We start from the raw sequence: 17,618 nt of genomic DNA on the forward strand, positions 1-17,618 counted from the left end.
TGAAATGAGATAATTTTACAATTTAATATGATTATAGATTATGTAATATATAAACATAATATAATTTATGTTATATATGAATGTAATATAATAATTGTCCCACATACAAGAGTATTCAATAAATGATATTATTATAACAATTTTCTATCAGAAACATGACACTTTAAAAAACTTGTTCTTTTTTTTGAGACAGGGTTTCACTCTGTTGCCCATGCTAGAGTGCAATAGTGTGATCATAGCTTACTGCAGCCTTGACCTCCTGATCTCAAGCAGTCATTCTACCTCAGTCTCCCGAGTAGCTGGGACAACAGGCATGCACCACCACCCGCCACTGATTTTTAAAATTTTTATAGAGATGGGGTCTCCCTATGTTGCCCAGGCTAATTTTGAACTCCTGGGCTCAAGTGATCCTCCCACATCAGCCTCCAAAAGTATTGGGATTATAGGTGTCAGCCACTGTACCTGGCAGAAACTTTGTTTTACTTAAAAAATACACAGACTACCTTTTGAGTCAATTAAGTGTTGCACATGTTTTCTGTGTAATAACCAACTGCCCTGATTACAGGGGCTTACAAAAAATGTAAGTGTAAGATACAGTTACCAAATAGAGAAAAGGTTAATACATCTGTGAAGCAATCACTGTATTAGTTATCTATCGCTGCAAAATAATTTTTTTTTTGAGACAGAGTCTCATTCTGTTGCCTAGGCTGGAGCACAGTGGTGCGATCTCGGCACACTGCAGCCTGTGCCTCCCGGGTTCCAGCAATTCTCCTGCCTCAGCCTCTTGAGCAGCTGGGACTACAGGCATGTACCACCACGCCCATCTAATTTTTGTAGTTTTATTAGAGACAGAGTTTCACCATGTTGGCCAGGCTGGTCTTGAACTCCTGACTACATAATAAATTATCCCAAAATTTACTAGCTTAAAACAACAAACATTTGTTATCTCAGTTTCTGTGGGTGCAAGATTATGAAGAAGCTTAACTGGGTGGCTCTGGTTTATGGTCTCTCATGATATTGTGATCAAGACATTGGCCAGGGTTGCAGTCATTTAAAATCTTGACTGGGGCTGGAAGATCCACTTCCAAGATGGTTTGTTTACATGGTTTTTGGCAGGAGGCCTCAGTTCCTCATCATGTGGGCCTCTCCAATGGGCTGCTTGAGTGTCTTCATAGCATGACAGCTTGTTCCTTTGTGGGGGAAAATAATAATACCCATAGGTTCATAACTGGAATGGACCTCTGTTACAAAAGACAGATTAACAGGAGAAAAACAAAGAAAAGTTTCTTAATGTATATATTTCACAAATGCATGGGAGACATCCAGGGAATGAATAGTTCTCAAAGAGGTGGCTTTGAATTCCAGCTGCTATAGCATCTTCAACAAAACAGTACATTTGTAGAGAAGTAACAAGGCAGAGGACTCTGAGTCTTAACAGGGAGCAACTTGAGAGGAAGGCAATCAAATGGCAGATAAAAGTTTGTTAATAATACTTGTTAATATTAACTCCTCTGGCATCATCTGGCTGTTGTCTTCCTCTGGTATCATCTGGCTGTTGTCTTCCTCTGGTATCATCTGGCTTTTGGGTGACTGAAGCTGATGTCAGTGGTTAACCTTTGTTCTCCCTGGTAGAGAGCAGGGAAATCTATGTAAATGTATGTCCTGCTTTCAGACAAATAGAGGGAGGGTAGAGAGCTCTCCTGCATCTATTTCTTCCTAATAGTCTTCAGCTCAACAGTCTTTCAAATTTTAGGGAGGCATTTCTGGTCTCCCACACCCCAGAGGAAGTGTTCCATGAGAGAGCAAAGGGGAGACTGCAATGAATTTTATGACCTGATCCTGAAAGTCACATGCAGGTACTTCTGCATATTTTATCTGCAGAAGAACCAAGTCACTAAGTCCAGTCTACACTCAAAGGAGGAATATAAAAATATAAAAATTGTGGGACATTTTAAAACCACAACAATCAGTCTACAGAAAGTGTGATTTGATGTCGTGTGTTTTTTCCTTCAGTTTACTGTTATTTTGACATGCAATTGATAAATAAAGTGAGACTTAGGGTCTAAAAGACTGTGAGAGTTTAGTAGAGTTGGTAAGAGGTACTTCTTAGGTATCAGGGAAGTAAGAAGAGAGTGAGGACTAGAGCCTCAATTTGTTAAAATAACCAAGTCTTTAGTCTCTAAGATTAGAGAATCAGCAAGTTGTTTACTCACTCCAAAATATACAATAAATCCATTTTAATAAGACAAAGTGTACCTTCATTGATGACTTAAAAATAAAACCAGAAGCAGTTAAATGAAGCCTAGCGAAGCCCTAGAAAAAAGGCTTAGAGCATCACATCTAGGAGAAAGTCCTGGGATTATCTGTCACACATGGGATGGTTTTACAAAATTGTGTTTGACAGGTCGTTAAGGTAGGAAAGAAAATCTATAGGTTAAATGTCTCAAGGAAATATAAGTCAAATATTGATCAGCTGTACTAATCAAGGGTGTTTGAGTTATGCAAAAATATTTTTCCACTTGGCTCTGGATATTGTTATTTAGAGAATTCACCATTCTTTTTTTTTGCTCTAAATGTGTTCTGGAATTATTACCAGGAGATTGCTTTCCCAGATTATGCATGAGTTAAGGAGTTCGGGGTGGAGGTGAGTGGGTGCAGTGTGATACAAAGGGAAGCCAGCCTGTTCTTAATATTCACTTTGGATTTGCACTTGCCATGGTTTTGTTTTCTATCTGTTGGGGTTGATGGAGAAGGATAGTTACATGTGTAGGTTCTAAGTTGGAAAATATTTTGGTATCAAGAAAAAGCATTCCATAACTATACTGAAGAACTAAACCCTAGGGGAAAATCCAGAAAGTGAAAAATAGACCTAAAGAGGAAAAGTTCAACTGTATGACTTTGGAAAAGGGTGTAATTTCAAACCTTTTTCTCAATTTGACTTGAATATGAAACATAAGGTGATGGGAGAAAGAGAGAGAGCAAAAATAGGAAGAAGACTGCCCTCCTGAATGAATTGAGATTTGAAAAGAAATGTGTGTGTGTGTGTGTGTGTGTGTGTGTGTGTGTGTGTGTGTGTGTGGCGTTAGGCCATTCTTGCATTGCTATAATGAAATATCTGAGGGTGGGTAATTTATAAAGAAAAGAGGTTTAATTGGCTCATGGTTCTGCAGAATATACAAGCATGGTGCCAGCATCTACTCAGCTTCTTGGGAGGCCTCAGGAGCCTTTACTCATGGCGGAAATCAAAGTAGGAGCAGGCACTTCACACGGCAAAAGCATGAGTGAGAGAGAGTTGAGGGGGAGGTACCACACACTTTAAATGACCAGATCTCATGAGAATGGCCTCACCATTGGGAAGACCTCACCACTGAGGCAACCTCATGACTCAAATGCCTCCTACCAGGTATTTGAAAGACCTGCCCCCATGACTCAAATACCTCTTACCAGGCCCACCTCCAACACCTCCAATTCACCATGAGATGTGGCAGGGACATATATTCAAATTATATTATATACATATATATATGTGTGTGTGTGTGTATATAAAGGTTATAATGAAAGCTGATCATACATATATGTGTGTATGTGTGTGTGTGTGTATATGTGTATATATATATATATATACATATATATATATGAAGGTTACAATACAATGGTGAGGAAGAAGCAGGTGGACTAAAGTTGCTAAGAAAGAGGACGTCAACTCCATCCTTCACTGGTAGGGCTGACTCCAGTCTAGACTTTTCTTACAACTGTCTACATTTGCAGGCAGGGAAACCCTGCCTGGAACTTTGTTAGTGGGTCTGTTAGCCATAAATTTAGTGCATAAAGGCATCCAGTGGTAGATGAGATCTAATTTTGTGGTGGTAAACCACTGGCCTTGGTGTGTCCTAATTGTGTTTGCAGTAAAATTGAAAACTATTAACAAGAGTGGGAAATCAGCTGAACGATCATAAATAATTGGTCAAATGAGTGGCAGTGCTGCCCAGTCAACAACATCATTTTTGTGGTTAATGGTGTTTAGGGAGTGCCCACTGGCTTCCTAGCATAAAAGAGGCAAAAGCTGTGATTCTGAGGGAATTATCAGGCCTGATTTCCTCAGGACTCCATTGTGCTTTCTCTGGGAGTGCCTGATTCCCTTGTGCCACTGCTACTGCAAAAATAACCTGCAACACTTCTGCTTCCCACCCACCTGCTTCCTTCCTCTCTCCTCATCTGAGAAACTTAATCCTCCCCTGCCAGCTAAACTTCAGTGCATAGGGCCAGTTCTGCCCTTGGACTGTGGGGAGGGGAGGAGCTCAAGGTCACTGCTAGAGTGTCTCAGTCTTTATGCTTTGACCCTGAGTCTCTGTCAAGTGATATGAACCACTGTACCGTATTGCCTCTAGCTTTGGGGTGCTGAGGAAACTTCCAATGCAAACCAGATCCTCAAGCCTAACAGTCATCCTCTATGCCCCTCTTTCTTTCACACTACACATCCAATCTATCAGCAGGTCCTGTTGATCCTACCTTTCAAACAGATTCCAGATCTGGCCGCTTCCTCCCATCTCCAGGGTTACTCTCCTATTTGAGTTATTGTTACCTTTTGCCTGGATAGGGGAATAACCTCTAATTTCATTGTTACCCTCTTACACAATCTGTTTTCCACATGGTGACCAGAATGAACATATATATATGCTTCATCACTTTCACTGCTTCAAAAATTCCTTGAAAAAAAAAATCAAGACTCATTATCTTGGCCTAATGTTTCTGTGAGTAGGCTCTGACTCGCCTACAGGATCTTTCTACTCCAGTCACATTTTTGTTTGTTTGTTTTTTTGAGACAGGGTCTTGCTCTGTCACTCAAACTGGAGTGTAGTGGCATGATTTTGGCTCACTACAACCTCCACCTCTCAGGTTCAAGCAGTTCTCCTGCCTCAGCCGTCCGAGTAGCTGATAGTAGAGGCACCCACCACCATGCCTGGCTGATTTTTGTATTTTTAGTAGAGATGGGGTTTCACCATGTTGGCCAGGCTGGTCTCCAGCTCCTGACCTCAGGTGATCCGCCTGCCTGGGTCTCCCAAAGTGCTGGGATTACAGGAGTGAGCCATGGCACCTGTCCTCGGTCACATGTGTATTATTGCTGTGCTGTGAACAACCCAAGCCTACTCCATCTCAGATCTTTACTTGAGCAGTTCCCTCTGCCTATCGTGCTCTTCTTTCAGTTCCTGCATGGCTGGTTCATGTAACCACTGAGGTCTCTGTTCCTGTGTCATCTCCTTAGAAAAGCCTTTTTTGTTTGTTTGGTTTTTTTTTTTACCATGCTATCTAAATAACATCTACACTGTGTCATTTTCTGCACCCTTACTCTGCCTGAATTTCTTCACAGCACTCATCGCTATCCAGTGGTGTATGTAACATTTATTTATTATCTGTCTCCCCTACTAGAATACAATTATGATGAGGGCAGGGACTTTGTTTTCCCCACGACTGTATCCCTAGAGCCTAGAATGGTGCCTAGCATATAATAACACTCAAAAAATATCTGTTTCAACCATGACTGAACAAATAACTTCTATAACGAAGTTGCTATATCAATCACAGGTGAAATTTGCACAGATTGTACTTTCCAGAAATAACCCCTACAATCTTCCATCCCACATGATTTTTTTCACACTTTGACTTTGACACTCCACCTATTGAGAGATGAGGTTTATGACCCTTCTGGATTTGGGCAGGTTTGTGAGCAGGCAGTAGAGGGACCCTGTTTGACTTCTAAGGCTATGTCATAGAAAGGTGCTGAAGCTTTCACTTGGTTCTCTTTAGATGGCTCTCTCTTAGAACCTAGACATCATTCAGTTAGGAAGCCCAAGTAGCCACATGGAGAGGCCACATGTAGGTGTTCTGGCTAATAACCCCAGCTGAAGTCAAAGATGGTAGCCAGCATCAACCATCAGACAGGTGAGTTAAGGAAGCTTACAGATGGCGATACCCCTCAGCCATTGATTCACCTCCAACATTCAAGTCTTCCCAGACGAGACCCCTGACATTGTGAAGCAGAGACAAGCCTTCCTAGGAGTGCCCTTTCCAAATTCCTGTTCCACAGAAACCATGAGAGATGATTAATTGTTTTAGGTCACTAAATTTTTTGATTTATTACACAAAAATAGATAGCCAGAAAATAATGAATGAATAACTACCCTCCCTGTTTCCACCTGCCCATTGCTGAGGTGTGAATAAGATGGCAGAAGCTGGAACAGCCATCTTAGAGTCACAGGGAAGCTACCAATAGATTATGGCAAAGTAACAAGAGGAGCCTGACTGTCTAACACCATAGAGCTTCCCTATCAGTTCTGAGTGAGAAGAAATGACATTCTGTTTTGTTTATGCCTTTTAAATATTTCGGTGTTTGTTATTCACTGCAGCAGCTAGAGCCTATATCCTGTCTCATACAATAATCATCAATATTTTGGCCAGGCATGATGGCTCATGCCTATAATCCCAGCACTTTGGGAGGCCAAGGCAAGAGGATCACTTGAGGCCAGGAGTTGAAGACCAGCCTGGGCAACATAGTAAGACTCTGTTTCTGCTAAAAGTTTTAAAAATAATAATTTGCCAGGTGTGATGTTGTGCACCTGGCCCCAACACTTTGGGAGGCCAAGGTGGGAAGATCGCTTCAGACCAGCATGGGTGACAAAGTGAGACCCCATCTCTAAAAAAAAAAGAAAGAAAGAAAGAAAAAACTAACCAGTCATGGTGGCGTGTACCAGCTACTTGTGAGGCTGAGGTGGGAGGACTGTGTGAGCCCAGGAGTTTGAAGCTGCAGTGACCTGTGATTGTGCCACTGCACTCCAGCCTGGGTGATAGCATGAAATTTCAACTCTAAAAAAAAAAAAAAAAAAAAAAGAACCACCACCAACATTTTAAGTGCCTACTACGTGCTAGGCTCTGTGCTTTACATATGTTATCTCATTCGATTCTCATTACAACAGGTGCTCTCAAGATTCCTATTTTGCCAGAAGGTAAACTGACCTCAGAGATGGCAACTTAGCCATGGTTTAGTTTGGATTTGAAGGCAAGTCAAAGAGGTTTGAGAGCCTGAACTCTTTGAGTTCATTTTTCTGCCTACATGAATACAGCTCAAACTTTCTTTCAGGGAAGTGGGAAGTAAGCCTGTAAAGAGAGAAGACAGAGGAATAACTGCCAGCAATAACTGCTTTGGCACTGAAGGGCAGCTCACGGGTCCTAAGATGCACAATGTTTTTTTCTTAGCCATGGTTGCATATATGAATAATCATGTCTTCTTCAAACCAGAACAACAAAATACATAAATTTACAAGTAATCTGCCTCAGTGTAAATATCTTTGCCTTTCTTTATCACATACTGTTGCTGGTATTTTCCATATATATAGATGTGGATATCAAAATATATATATTCACATGTGTGCATACACGTGTATGCCTGTACACCACCTCTCATGGTGTTGCCTGTTGCATCTAGGAATACTGCAACTCAGTAACTGCTTATAATTCAAAATCTAAAAACAATTCACTCCACAGGAAAACTATTAGAACTGATAAACAAATTCAGTAAAGTTGCAGGATACAAAATCAACATACAAAAATCAGTAGCATTTCTATAAGTCAACAGTGAACAATCTGAAAAATATATTTAAAAATTACTCCAATTTATAATAGCCACGCATAAAATGAAATACCCAGGAATTAACTTAACCAAAGAAGTGAAAGATCATTATAATGAAAACTATTAAACAGTAATGAAAGAAATTGAAGAGGACACCAAAACATGAAAAAATATTCCATGTTCATGGATTGAAAGAATCAATATTGTTAAAATGTCCACACTACCCAAAGCAATCTACAGATTCAGTGCAATTCCTATCAAAATACCAATGACATTCTTTACAGAAATAGAAAAAACAATCTTAAAATTTTTTGGAGCCATGAAAGGCTCAGAGTAGCCAAAGGTATCAAAAAGAACAAAACTGGAGGAATCACATTACCTGACTTCAAATTACACTGCAGAGTCATAGTAGCTGAAACAGCATGGTACTGGCATAAAAACAGACATATACGCCAATGGAATAGAATAGAGAACCTGGAAACAAATCCACACACCTACAGTGAACTTATTTTTGACAAAGATGCCAAGAACATACAATGGAGAAAAGACAGTTTCTTCAGTAAATGGTGGTAGGGAAACTGGATATCCATATGCAGAAGAATGAAACTAGACCCCTATTTCTCACCATATACAAAAATCAAATCAAAGTAGATAAAAGACTTAAATCTGAGACCTCAAACTATGAAGCTACTACAAGAAAACACTGGGGAAAATCTCCAGGACATTGGTGTGGACAAAAATTTCTTGAGCAATACCCCACAAGCACAGGCCACCAAAGCAAACATGGACAAATGGAATCACATCAAGTTAAAAAGCTTCTGCACAGCAAATCAACAATCAACAAAGTGAAGAGACAACCCACAGAATGGGAGAAAATATTTGCAAACTATCCATCTGACAAGGGATTAATAACCAGGATATATAAGAAGCTCAAACAACTCTATAGGAAAAAATCTAATAATCTGATCAAAAAATGGGCAAAATGTTGAATAGACATTTCTCAAAAGAAGACATATAAATGGGAAACAGGCATATGAAAAAGTGATAAACATCATTGATCATCAGAGAAATGCAAGTCAAATCTACAATTAGGTATCATCTCACCCCAATTTAAATTACTTATATCCAAAAGACAGGCAATAACAAGTGCTGGCAAGGATGTGGAAAAAAGGGAACCTGTGTATACTGTTGGTGGGAATGTAAAGTAGCACAAACACTATGGAGAACAGTTTGGAGATTCCTCAAAACACTAAAAATTGAGCTTTCATATGATCCAGCAATCCCACTGGTGGGTATATGCCCCAAAGAATGGAAATCAGCATATTATAAAGATATCTGCACTCCTGTGTTTGTTGCAGCACTGTTTACAATAGCCAAGATTTGGAAGCAACCTAAGTGTCCATCAACAGATAAATGGAAAAAGAAAATGTGGTACATATACAGAATGGACTACTATTCAGCCATAAAAAAAAAGAGACTCAGTCATTTGCAACAACACAGATGGAACTGGAGATCATCATGTTAAGTGAAATAAACCAGACACAGAAAGACAAATACTTCATATTCTCACTAATTTGTGGAATCTAAAAATCAAAACAATTGAACTCATGGAGATAAAGAGTAGAAGGATGGTTACCAGAGGCTGGGAAGGGCAGTGGGGGGCTCAGAGGGGAAGAGGGAATGGTTAATGGATACAAAAATTGTTAGAAAGAATGAATAAGACCTGCTATTTGATAGCACAACAGGGTGACTATAGTCAATAAAAACTTAATTGCACATTTTAAAATAACTTAAAGAGTGTAATTGGATTGTTTGTAACTCAAAAGAGAGAAGCTTTAGGACATGGATACCCCATTCTCCATGACGTCCTTATTTCACATTGCATGCCTGTATCAAAACATACTATGTACCCCATAAATATATACATCTACTGTGTACCCACAAAAGTTAAACATTTTTTAAAAAGTAAACATAAACAAAGAATAAAAATATTTATAAAGAACAATTCAACACAACCCTTTTATAATTCTTTTTTTGTGATTAGGCACAAATGAAATAAGAAATATGAAATCTTTTTGAAAAAGGAAATCAAAATGATTCTATTCATGCCTGGGAAATATTACAAAATAATGTCACCTATGTTTTCATGAGAGAGTCAGATAATCTCAGTTAATCTTAAATTAATCCCAGTTAATCCTAAAGGTAGGAACTATTATCCTATTGTAGATTAGGAAAACAAGGCACAGAAAAGTTCGATGTTTTTCTAAAGGTCACACAGCAAGGAGTCCTTCTATGTAACTGCAACAGAAAGATGAGGAATAGCCTGTTAATTGCTTTTCAGTGTGAATAAATGTGTTGCATAAATTCATATTTTATTTATTGCGTTTTCTACAGTAAAATATTGGAGATGATATCTTAATTACAGTTAAGATATAACATCAAAGATTTTCTTGCTACCTCTTTTTAAAGGAGGTAAAACGATCTGAATATGATTTAGTTAAATGAAATCTACATGGCAAAGCTAACTAGCTTCCAATGTTTGAAAGTTGCAAATTACATAGAAGCAGTCTGAAGAGTATCAAAGTGAATTATGAAATGATATAAAATAAGGAAAAACCAGTCACCTTCTGGGAGGGAAACTCTTATTTGCTGTACCTAATTAGGAGAATCTGAAGCAAGAGTTATGAGAGTTGGGTGGCTGAGGGCATATCAAGGAAACTAGACTCTACAGTAAATGAGAAAGAGTTGCAAGGCCCAATCTCTTCTCAGATGTGCAATGGATTAGCTCCTTAGCCTTCCTGCCTCTTCTTGAGCTTTTGTGGTTCTATCTGAAGACATAAATGTTTCATGTGAACTTGGCTTACATTTGGCTACAATGCAAGATTTTCCTTTATTGCTTTTAATAAGAACTCTGAAGAGCACCCCAGACTTTTCTGATTTCATTCTCACCAGGTATACACTGTTTCCAGAGTCTCATGAATTCCCTCTAATTTTCATTGAGTCCGTTATGATGTAAAGACTATGAGTTGCTTTTGTGAAACCTGAAGTGGTGTGTGTGCGTATATGTATTTATGGGAGTATTTCAGCAACAAACTACATCATAGAGACCAGGCATCATTATCAGTACTCTCAAGTTTAAATGGACTGATGCTTTTTTATTACATGTTCTAAACATGTTCTACTTCTCCTCGGTTCTAACATGTGTCCAAGCATTAATGGCATCAGTCAGTTGTTTATAGAACAATAAAGAACAGTTACGGATGAAGCTCAGAAGACAGAATTTTCTTGGATTGACTATTGCATTATATAATTAATAAAATGTACTGTAAAAGTTTAAATTTCATCAACTGTAGGCTTTAAATCTGGGTCAGGAATAGTCCAAAGTAAAAAGGAAAGCTGGTACAAAATTGCTAGCTACAAATTATCTAAGATATGAAAATGAATTTAGAAACAAAAATCTTGCTAAACCTTTCTGTAGTTAAAAATGTTGAAGACTGTAATCCTAGCACTTTGGGAGGCCAAGGTGGGTGGATCACCTGAGGTCAGGAGTTTGAGACCAGCCTGGCCAACATGGTGAAACCCCATCTCTACTAAAAATACAAAAATTAGCTGGGCGTGGTGGTGGGCACCTGTAATCCTAGCTACTCGGGAGGCTGAGGCAAGAGAATCGCTTCAACCCAGGAGGCAGAGGCTGCAGTGAGCCAAGATTGTGCCACTGCACTCCAGCCTGGGCGACAGAGTGAGACTTTGTCCGAAAAAAAAAAAAGAAAAAAAGTTAAAGACCACACTTTTCCAAAGTTTGTTTTATAAAAGAAAATAAGTTGCAGGTTTAGAACTCTACAATTTGGAGTATTTTGGGATATATGGGCTTCTAAAGCATATAAGATTATTAAAGTACACTTACAAGCAATACAAGTCCTTGAAGAAGTGTCAAGTACAAAAATCACTCACCACATTTCTTTTCAAACAAATCTTTATCCTGAACAACCTTATGAGCCATTAGTGGGTCCCCACCAGAAAGTGTCCAAACTACTTTGCTAGGGTTTACAGTCTCCTTTTCTACCTTTCCAGCCTGTAATACATACTCATTGAATATAGATCATGTGCCACATACAGCAAGAGGCCTTAAATATTAAGACATGATTTCTGCCTTCAGAAATATTCAACTCTTCAGATGAGCAAATTAATCAAAACTGGTTGTATTGCAGTTGGTCCTCCATGTCTGTGGGTTCTGCATCCATAGATTCAACCAACTGCAGATACAAAATATTTGGAAAAAAAATGCTGGGCGCAGTGTCTCATGCCTGTAATCCCAACACTTTGGAAGGCCGAGGTGGGTGGATTGATTGAGCCCAGTTCAGGACCAGCCTGGGCAACATAGTGAGACCCTCTCTCTACAAAAAATTAAAAACTTAGCTGGGCATGGTAGCATATGCTGTGGTCCTAGCTACTCAGGAGGCTGAGGAAGGAGGGTCACTTGAACCTGGGAGGTCGAGGCTGCAGTGAGCCATGATTGTGCCACTGTACTCCAGCCTGGGCAATGGAGTGAGACCTTGTATCAAAAAAAAAAAAAAAAAAATTCCACTAAGTTCCAGAAAACAAACCTTGAATTTGCTCTGTGCCAAATACTGTGCTGAATCCATGTGAATGAAGTGATGCATAGGCATTGCATTAGGTATTATAAGTAATCTAGAAGTGATTTAAAGTATACAGAAGGATGTGTGTAGGTTATATGCAAATACTACCCCATTTTATATAAGAGTCTTGAGTATTCATGGAGTTTGGTATCTGCAGGGGGTCCCGGAACCAATCCCCCATGGCTACCGAGAGACAAGTGAAGTTATCTAATTATCTGTAACAAATTACCTCCCAAAATAGTGGCTTAAAACAAACATTTATTACCTCATAGCTGTTATGAGACAGAAGTCTGGGCGCAGCTTAGCCACATGATGTGGCTCAGCATCTCTCATGAGGTTGCTGTCAAGGTGTCAGCAACTGAAAGGCTTGACTGGGGCTGCGGGATCTGCTTCCAATCTCTCTCATGAGGTTGTTGTCAGACCTCAGTTCCTTGCTGGCTGTTGGCTGGATATCTCAGTTCCTCAACACATAGGCCCATCCATAGGCTTTAAGTGTCCTAACACAGCAGTTGGCTTTTTTCCCAGGGTGAATGTTCATCTCTGTAGCAGTGAGACATAACTTCGGCAGTATTATAAATGAGGCAGAATACTGACCACCTGTAGACAAGGAAGGGGAGTACTCAAGGCTGCAAATACCAGGAGGTGGGGATTATTGAGGCCATCTCAGAGGCTAGCTACCAAACAGATTTTTCTGGTTATCCCTTGTCTTGACTATTACCTCTACCATCCCTCGATTTCTTAGTGTAAAAACTTTGGATTCATGTTCTAGATGCTGTTCCTTATTCACCAGTACTGTTTTACCAATCCTATCCATCACCAAGTTACAGAATCTACCAACTTAATGTCATTTGCATCTTTGTTATTCTTATCTTATTACTGTTGCTTTGGTTCTGGCCCTTAGCATCTATTGTCAGGGCATTTTCAATGACTGTCTCTTTTTATTTTATTTCGCTTTTATGTAGGCTGATTCATACGGAATTGTTATTTTTGAAGTCAATTTTGGCAGTGTATTAGTCAGCTTGGGCTGCCATAACAAAATATCATAGACTGGCTTAAACAACAGAGATTTATTTTTTCAAGGCTCTGGAGACTGGAAGTCCAAGATCAGGGCATCAGCATGGTCAAGTTCTGGTGAGGGCTCCCTTCCCGGCGTGTAGATGGCTGCTATCTCCCTGTGTGCTCACATGACCTCTTCCTCTTTTTATAAGAACACTAATCCCATCATGAATGCTCCACCCTCATGACCTCATCTACACCTACTTATTTCCCAAGGTCCCATCTTTAAATACCATCACACTGGGGGTTAGGGTTTCAACATACACATTTTGGGGGGAAGGTGGGAAGACAATTCAGTCTGCAGCAGGCAATTTCAAATGGTTCAACCTAACAGTTGTCTGCAAAAGTAGTACATGTTCATGACAGTGAATGAAGAAATAAAAAAAGATTAAAAAGATGAAAATCAAAATCACTCAGAATTTCACCACCTAGAGATAAGCTCTGATTATATATACATATTTTTGTATTTTCCAGTTTTTAAATGCATACACCTTTCTGAAGAAGGCAGTTTTACCATATATTTAATTTTGTATTCTGCTTTTTCAATTAACATTAATCCTTGTGTAATTTTCCTTGTCAGTGAATATTTTAAAAAATAATTTTAAATAGCAGTGACGTATTTCATTTATTTGTTGCCTTTTTGATTAGACATGAAAGTGGTTTCTAGTTTTTCAGAAATAAGACTGAAAGAAGGAACATCACTGAACATACACTTTTGTCTGCATCTCTATTCTTTTACTGTAGATTCCTACACATAGAATTACTGGGTCAAAGGGCATAAACTTTTTCAGTATTATTTCTAAATTTCTTACTTGACTTACATTATTGCAAGTAGCTTTTTACAAATTTACCAATTTACATCTTATCACTAGGATATACTTTTTCTTTTTTTAAAAAAATGGTAATTTAATAGGCCAAAAAAATGTGTCTGATTGCTAACAATGACCTCCTCACTGATCTTTCTGGAGTCATATCCCACTCCAGTCAAGCCTCCATAGTGCTCCCAGATTTTTCTCTAAAATTCGAACTTGATCATATTGCTTGCCCTGTTAAAGCCAATTATTTGCTCCCCACTGCTTGTCACATTAAGTCCTAGGTCTAGAGAAAGTTTCATCAGCTCTTTCATAATATGGCTTTTGTCTACAGTTCCAGTCTCGTTGTTAACCTCTCTCCTATATTCTCTCCTCCAGTAACGTTAAACCACTTACAGTTTCTAAACTGCCATGTTTTACAATTTTTCTTTTCACATGCTGTTCCTTCTTTCTTGACTGTCTTTCTCCAGTTGGTTTGAGCACTCACAAAGTCTGTTGAGAGAGAAAGCAGGAGATGGATGAAGTGCTCCATTCCTGGAAATGGGAGTGCTGCTGTGATCAGCATTGTACTGGGTCTTCCTATCACCGTCCCCATGGAGAAGTGTTCCAGTCCTTCACATGGCAGCCACACAACTGTCTTCTTCCAAACTTCTTACATCATGATGTGTCTTCTTATAGTCATTTCTTCCAAGCAGCTTTCTAACAATTTTTGTTTATTTTCCCTGCCTGCAGTGGTATTTATGCTGCTCTTCATAATGCCAAAAATTATCTTTCTGTCCCTATTTACCTGATTCTGTCTTCTCAAACATTTCCTGAAGGCACCCTGAACTTCTATAGGACTTGCATTTTGATGTCTAATGTAGTGCTATCACTTTGTTATGGGTAGATCTAGTACGGACGTATTGTTTTCATAACTGTGGTTAAGCATTTCATGTCAAAACTGCTTTTGAGGACACAAAATAAATTGCCAGTACACAAAATAATGGCAGAAAGATAAGCAAAAACATGTATTGTAGAACACTCTCAACTCAGAGTGTAGTGAATGGTAGAGTGCAGTAATAGGGGACTCCCATTCATTGGCTGAGAGCAGCTGGTATACAGGTATACAGGGCTGGTTACAGGTACACTACACCAAACTGTTAATGTTTATTTGCTATATGCCTACAAAACACTCAAGAATTTGGAAAATTTTAATTTATAATACATTGAAATAGATCATTATTACATATGTATTTGCATACTTTTAAAGAAACTATTGTAGAGATAAATAGCTTCTTGAAAAATCAGTGCTGAATAGAGCATTGTTCAACATGGTATGTGTGATAGAGATCAACTCCTATTTGTATTTAAAACTGTGCAAGTTATCATCCCCTCTAGGAAATCTCTTCCGACACTTCCTTTCCTCTGGGCCTCCTTATATATGATTTATTTATATTGATTTTTGATTTGCTGAATGGTTGAGGTGACTATAATAAATGACAGTCATGCACTGCATAATGACACTTTGTCTGCAACAGACCACATATCTGAGAGTGGTCCTATAAGCTTATTTAGTACTGTAGTTCTACCATACCTTTTCTATATTTAGATATGCTTAGATACACAAATACCTACTATTGTGTTACAGTTGTCTACGGTATTCAGGACAGTCACCTGCCATACAGGTTTATAGCCTAGAAGCATTAGACTATACCACAAAACCTAGGTGTGTAGAAGGCATTGCCATCTAGATTTATGTAAGGCACTCTATGATGTTTGCACAATGATAGAATCACATAAGGACACATTTCTCAGGATATATCCCCATTTTTAATCAATGCATGACTGTACAGATATGGTCACCATGACCAAACTTTGATTGAATGAAGTAATCAGAGTTGGATGGGATCTTAGATGTCATTTTGTCCAGCCTCTCACTCAATAGAGGAAGTGTTTGAGGGTCACATTATGTCAGCTAGGATGGCTTTCATTGTTAGAAAAGTTATCCTTCATGTTGTACAGAAAATTCCCCTCAGTGATAAGGACTTGTTGGTCTGACTTTTAACTCCAAAGAGTGAATCCAACCCCTTTCTCACAAAGTAGACCTTCACACGTTTGAGCCCAGCAAGCACATCTTGTCTTCTCTTTCTCAGGCTACAATCTCCAGTTCCTTAGATGACTACAGTGTGCCTCATGCACAGTTTTGGTGCTGGTAGAGCAGAGGGTGATCTGGCTTTAGGTCTGGGGAATTTCCAAATTACAAGAGAATGGGAGAGTATTATCCCTTTCATTTCACCATCGCATTCTGAATAGCTTAAGAGTTTATCTGTCAGTTGAACTTTGTGGATTAGTCAGGACTCCTTTGGCTGCCAGTAGCAAAAAGCTAATTCAAACCAACTTAAACAAGAAAAGGCTCATGTAACTGGCAAATCTAAGAGGTAGCTTCAGGCAAAATTGGATTCTGGGATGCAATGCCAGCTGGGCTCTGTTCCTCTCCTCGTCTCTCCTCTCTGCTTGCCCTTTTGACTTAATTCCTGGGTGGGCAAAATAGCCTGCAGCCCCACACTTGTATCATCATTATAGCTTGTGATCACAGAGAAAGAGGGGCTTTTTAAAAAATCTCTCTGACAAAACATCTGAGGATACTGGCTCAGCTTGGGTCATGTGCCCATCCCCAACCAACCAGTGGCCAAGTAGTATGGAGTGCTTTGGTCAAGTTTGTTTTCTGTGACTACTCCTGCTCCATTACCATCCTCCACACCCCATAGTCCTCCCCAGTTTAAGCCAGAACAAATGTGTGGTCAGAGCCACCAAGATTGACAGAGATTACCATGGAATGGGGTCAGGGCTGGTTATCCAAAGGAAGTGATCCTGGGAAAAGAAGCATATGTCCATCAAGTTACTTAACAGTCTATTCTGGAAAGGCCATGGCTCAAACATTCAATGTCCAAAACACAGAATGATATGGCTTGACAAAAGTCAGATGCAATGGTCAGACAGAACACCTTTTTATGATACGTAGGCCATTTTCAACTCAAAGTTTACCTAATGGTAACTAACACAGTATCAGAACTTGAACTATATTTTATTGAGAAAATAACACATGCTTATATTATTTTTTAAAAGTCACTTTTCCTGAGGGGTGTGGTATGTTGGTTTATAGTCATAAAATTCATTTGCTTACATGTTTGAGTTATATACTTCATTGTTTGAAGCCAGGTCATACATTGTGTTCCATTTCTAAATCTATTCCGATCTGAAAGATTCCCTGTTGTGAGACTCTTCCTTATGGTATTTTAAAAATACATGGAGAGACAGAGGCTGAGCTAGATTAACGCTGTACAAATCTGATTAACATCATCTGCTCTGTTTCAAAGGTCAGGTGCACTCAACGAATTTACTTTGAAATTATTTTGTTTATTTTGTGGGCATATACATCATGAGCTTGCTAAAGGTCAAAAGTAGAGTTTGTTCTTGGATTCTAAAGCAATCTGATTTCCATTTACAGTA

General features: G+C 39.0%; 1 long non-coding RNA gene across 2 annotated transcripts in view; it reads right to left on the reverse strand.

Annotated features, from left to right (window-relative positions):
• Window positions 1–891: 891 nt before the first annotated feature.
• LOC129058237 (uncharacterized) overlaps window positions 892–17,618 on the reverse strand; it is a 30,996-nt gene continuing 14,269 nt past the window's right edge. Inside the window, exons 2-4 of one of the 2 annotated variants that reach the window (XR_008523265.1) lie at window positions 14,526–14,621; window positions 12,527–12,858; window positions 892–1,625 (exon numbers count right to left, since the gene is read on the reverse strand). This is a non-coding gene — a long non-coding RNA (uncharacterized LOC129058237). Of the gene's footprint in view, window positions 1,626–12,526; window positions 12,888–14,525; window positions 14,622–17,618 lie in introns of both variants that reach the window. The other variant, XR_008523266.1, reaches the window with a different exon arrangement.

The sequence above is a fragment of the Pongo abelii genome, chromosome 2, assembly GCF_028885655.2.
Source record: "Pongo abelii isolate AG06213 chromosome 2, NHGRI_mPonAbe1-v2.0_pri, whole genome shotgun sequence".
Classification (NCBI taxonomy): Eukaryota; Metazoa; Chordata; class Mammalia; order Primates; family Hominidae; genus Pongo; species Pongo abelii.